Genomic DNA, 5,574 nt, shown 5'->3' with positions numbered 1-5,574 from the left:
ATGAAAATCAGTGCACACCAAAAATGTACAGAAAACCTCCAGGTTGCCATTTTACATTTTGCAGACAAATACAGATTAAAAGGGAAAGGTATTTTAATCACAATAAATTACAATATGGCTTGTGTAGCACTTGTGTATGCTATATGTTTTTATTTGTTTTTTTCCCCTTTTTTATCCTTTAACGAGATTTAATTTCATTTCCTGGACACCCAACCTCCAATGTGAAAGGGAAAGTCCATTATACAGTCATGTTCCAGTGGCTAATATAAAATGTTATATTTCTTTTACCTTTTGTCTCTTCCCAGGAGGGACACAGACAGCAATTAAGGTCAAGTTTAGAAGACAAAGAGCATGCTTCAATAAGAGAGTTTGAATATGTTTTTATCATATAATAGTGAATATTATTTCATCATAAATAAAGAACATTCCTACGCATGTTGGAGGTTTTGAAGTACCCACTTCAATAGGTCTTTATATACTGTAATAATTCCATACCTAAAGTAGATTCAGAAATAAAGTACGTAAATCTGTAATCTGTCATTAGCTGGTTTTTGCATCCTGGAAATATTTTAACCCTTTTTGGTATAGCATTATTCTATGTAATTTCCACCATTATATTGAGACCTGATGAAGAGAGTCCTTCAGAACTCCTGAATTGTGTTGGTTTTTTGGATGTTTTAAGATACAATAAACATATTCATATCCATTGGCATGGTGTTTTTTCTTTCCTAAACTCCCTGGACTGATGCTCCCCTTACAGCCATCCCTATGTATGAGACTAGACTGATTTGAGTCACTTCATTCCATTTTATATTTTCCATACCAGCTTTGGATCCAGTTTCCTCAACCCATTTCTTGCCAAGCTATAAAAACCTGACAGGTGTCACTACTAAAACTCTATCTCCTGGTTGAATAAAATAATATAAAATAATTTGTTCTCACCTGACTATGAAAATAATAAAAAATATGACTTGTATAGTTCTGCCTATGATAAATAAGGAAATTACATACTATACATGTATAAAAATATATATTCCATGTAGGTTTTATTATATGAGAAACTGATAATGCCCTTGCTGTATTGGCAGGTCAGTAGTAGACTGAGCATTATTCAGCCATTATGGGAAAACTAATGTGATAGCCATATTTCCCTCAGGCAGGATATACTTGAAGAATACCTGAACACTTCTTGCCCTGGTGAAAACAATGATAAAGGAAATAAGTTGTTTTGAGAAAGTAGACATGAAATTCAATTGAACTGATCAATGAAACACAAGAAGAGACTAGATGTTCTTCTGGATAGCTCTGTCAAGGATCCTCCTGCTGAGCTGCCAATTATTATCTTATCCACACTGACACATTTTTAGCTGTTCTTGCTGATATTATGACTGTCAATAAATTAACAGTAAAAATAATGATGATATTTTGTGTTCAAATTTCCAAAATATTATATGGCCCAAACCAGTGGCTGTTAATACTGCATCGCTTATCGTATGTCTTAAAGTATGAATTGCTGCAATTCGTCTTATATCATCATATCATTTTATAGGTACGTCACTCAGAAATATTATTTTAGAAACCAAAATGTAGTTAATACTAATGTTCTGAAGAATGTACATGCTTGTACATGGGCCTTATTTCACCTACCAAAGAAGCCCTCTAGACTTATATACCGTATAAGAATTTGCACATTGTTTAGTCTTCTGACACATTAGTGGACATAGTTATTCTTTTCAAGAATTTTTACTGATACCATGTTCTTGCAAAGACTGTGATAACTATGTAGATAGAAATACTTACATATTTATAGAAGCATATTTATAGAAGGCCAAAAATAATATTTCAGTCTTTTTTTCATGAGAACTATGGATTGAACATTTCATATATTTTTAAAATAGCTTTGTATTTTCACCACTCATTTTCATAATTCAGCATTTTTTTGACGATACAGTAGATTCCATCAGTTGAAGCAAACCTGTCAATGTCCATGCGCGTTCACTTCAATATCCTCCACTCCACCGGTGCATATCTTTGCTTTTGGTTTGGATTGAGTTAAAGTGTATTTCCACTTTTGCAGCCAATTTGGGATAACACCTACTTTATACTTGTCTCCACATCTTAATATAACGTAAAAATATTTAAAAATTACCTTTTTTAGATGCTGTATTCTGGAATCTTCATTGAAGAAACAAAACTAAATAAGGCGATTTATGAGGAGGCTTAGCAGATGTGCTTGCCATAATTAACCTTGTTTGTACTATATAGGCAGATCTTCATTATCAACTCTAACTAAATTTGAACTCTGTCTGTCCTAACAAAGGGCTTCTTGCATTGTGTAAGGACAGACTCACTCTAACATTGTTCAAAAAAATTGTTCAGCCACGAAACCCTGAGAAAGATTTAAATGATAAGAGTTTTTTTTTTTAAATATTAGGCATGCTGTGTGAATAGAAACACAAACAGATAGTGGGGTTTTCTCAAATGTAAATGCAGAAGTGGAAATACACATTAAGGTTTAGATGAAGGATTAAATAAGTGTTAGGATTTAAGAGCATTTTAATGGTATGGATAGGTGTTAATGGATTTGTATTTGTTTAATATTGGAAACCTGCACAGCACTTAGATTGTGAATAGAAGAATCAACACAGGGGTGACCTCTTCGGTATACTGCTACTTCTTCATTGTCCGCTAACAAGCTAGGGTGGGCCTTAAAAAAGGCTGTTTTGCTTAACTCTAGTATAGTCTGCTGGAAGGTCCAGGATCTGGCCTTGCTGTATAGCAAAGATCCCTGGATCATGAAAGCACCCAAATATAATTAAGCATCCCAGAGTCATTGATGATTTCTGTAATAAATCTTTCTTTGCAAAACTGTGCCCATTTCAGAATGGGAAAGGTTTCAGTGGTTTGACATGGGAGGTTGCCCTGAGTTTGCCTCTGAGGCCTAGTACCCTGAGTTAGCTTTTGACACCCAGCAGCCTGAGCCTTCCTTTAGGCCCAGCACACCAGGCCAGCCTCCTTTATGAAACTAAGACAGGCTTGCGTCTCTGAAATTAGTTTTTCTTGTGTGTTTAGTAAGTCCCCCTTTTCTAAATCTGAGTCCCCCTCTCCAGAGTCCAAGTGGGTCTCTCCTGTAAGTTGGTCTCTGAGTTTGACCTTTCTGATTTTGAACGTCCTAACGTTCATGAGCCTTTTTTAATTCTTTGTATTATTTTTTTCCTCATTAGGCCACCCTGCCCTGTTTAAACAAACATAAGGATGGTAAGACTGTAAGTGAAATGCTTTCAAGTGGTAATATCTCCTGAACTGTGAATACTTTATCAATAGTTATTGTACTGTATATAATATTATGTCTGGTTCACTGACTTTTTTTTCATTCACCTCTTAGTAATGAAAAAAAGATATCACAAAAGGATACAAGAAAGTAAAACTTGCCAGCAGCAGGGTAGGTTTAATTAGGGATAATAGGCCTAACAAGTGTATGCCTATCTTTTATTTTATCTGTAGGGATAGGGGGTGTGTGAAATGTTATGTAATGGGAACTGGTTTAAGAGCACACTGTTCTTTCAGTTTATCACATTTTTTTCTTTTAACTAAAGGCTCTTGGGGATACTATCAGCAACAACTACCTGATGTGCACTAATCACCACAAACAAAAAAATATTTAGATCTAATAAAAAAAAAGAAAAGACCCCATTTAATATAAAATGTAGCATGTGTGTTTGGAGAGCTAGCTATCAATCAACTGTTGCAGACAGATAAAAATTATTTTTGGGTGTAAAAATCTCCTGACTGCAAATCACCCTGTCACATCCCTTCCCGAAGGAATAAGCTTCTGAATAGCTTAGGAATATTCCAAAGTTTTTTTTGTTTGTTTTTTAAAAACCTTTTTTTAAAAAAACTGACCAACCTTACCCAAATCCAAAGTTCATCCCTATTAACAAGAAAAGATTTTTTAAATGAGCCTTTTTCATTTCCAGTCTGAACAGGATGTTATGTTATAATCAAATCAACTACATTAATGAACAAGCATCTGTTTGATTGGCTGTCATAAACTATGCATCCACTGTTCCCCACTCTAGGTTATTTTACCAGTTTTGTATGTTTTCTGTCTATTCAGCAGAAAATAGGCCATCACATAGCAGTTTTATCATAGGTAAGGGTATCATCTTACTGTATGTTATATATATTATTTTGAATTTAAAGGAAAGAAAATAAAAAAAGTTTAATATTTTGGAAAATTAAAGAATATTAGTAATTTAGATATTTTAAAAACAAAGTTACAGTCCACTGTTTTGTTTTGTACTTTTTGAGTCTTTATACATGTTTATGTCTTTGTTGCTGAAAACACTGCATTCCTTTTACAGCTTAAGGGTTAATGCATTTTTGCTTATTTTTCAGGAATTCCATACTAATAAAAGAAAAGGGAAGTAAGATAATGACAAGTAGACATGCATCTCTCTGCTTGAAGTTAAGTCTGGTAAGGAGCAATTGTTCCTGACAAATGTTATTTCCGCCTTCTACATAGCGAGCGACATGCAAACTTACCAGGAATATGTTTTTGCAGGACAGTTTTAAGGAATATTCCAATCAACAGAATTGTGCAAACACTTTTGAACCTTTGAGTTTAACACGGTGGAAAATACAATATCTGCTTACCTTATCAAATGTCTTGTTAAATACACATCTCCTATGGAAACCTAGCATATTGTCCTTTATCAGCACAGCAACCATAAAATATGTGTGTCTGTAAAATCTTAAATTTACCATGTAATAAAAGAGGGAAATAAAATATTTATTTTTAAATAAAAAAATATATATTTTGGGACATCCATTTATCTCCAACAAAAGTTGATTTCTTCCTTTATATGTCTTCCATATATATATCGATTTGTTTACTGTATAATCACATTATCTTAGAACATCGGTTGTGCATTTGTGTTTCAAGGAAGAAAAATCACAATATGCCTCATGTGCCAAAGAGACTTGTTTAATAGTATCAGGGTGGAAAATGTAAGTTATCCTTCATTGTTCTCTTTTAGTTTCTGTTTCCAAAGCTATTAAACCTTTGTATCATATACACTAAACAAAGAACAAATGGGACGTTTAAAATGAGTACAAAATTATTTTGGGGGGTTGTGATGATTTAGAAATAAGATATTGCTATGTTGTTACATTGATAGATGAGCAAATTAATCTAATCTAATTTCCTAGCATGAATCAGCTTCACTGCATCTCTTCAATTTTATTTGTGTAACATATTTGATTTCCTTCTTGGCTATTTGTACTAAGGATACTTTTTTAATTTGAATTGATAAAGGTACACGGTTGATTATGCACCCTGTGCAAGACAGGATGCTATCGTAGCCAGTATAGACTTTAAGCGGTGTGGTAAAATGCAGCACCCATTTTTCACTAGCACAGGAGTCTGCACTCAGACAGCCATAGCTACATCCCACGCTCTAATGTTTGATTCTGCATATGTCTGTCAGGAAACAAGTGTGAGCCTTCAGCTGATTAGCCTCACAGTCACTCCATCCAGCTATCAGGTTCCCAGCATGATGTTCCACTGCATCA

The 5,574-nt window shown here is 34.1% G+C and overlaps 1 long non-coding RNA gene across 1 annotated transcript; it reads left to right on the top strand.

Annotated features, from left to right (window-relative positions):
- Positions 1-1,768: 1,768 nt before the first annotated feature.
- On the top strand, positions 1,769-4,831 carry LOC149452933 (uncharacterized). Its single transcript, XR_016314741.1, has 3 exons — positions 1,769-3,266; positions 3,386-3,442; positions 4,399-4,831. It is a non-coding gene; the product is annotated as an uncharacterized LOC149452933 (long non-coding RNA).
- Positions 4,832-5,574: the final 743 nt, after the last annotated feature.

The sequence above is a fragment of the Staurois parvus genome, unplaced genomic scaffold (genome assembly GCF_062004578.1).
Source record: "Staurois parvus isolate SC_StPar_1 unplaced genomic scaffold, SC_StPar_1.0 ptg000454l, whole genome shotgun sequence".
Taxonomy (NCBI): domain Eukaryota; kingdom Metazoa; phylum Chordata; class Amphibia; order Anura; family Ranidae; genus Staurois; species Staurois parvus.
Note: the sequence above shows the minus strand (reverse complement) of the source record. Positions and strands in the feature narration are given on the sequence as shown.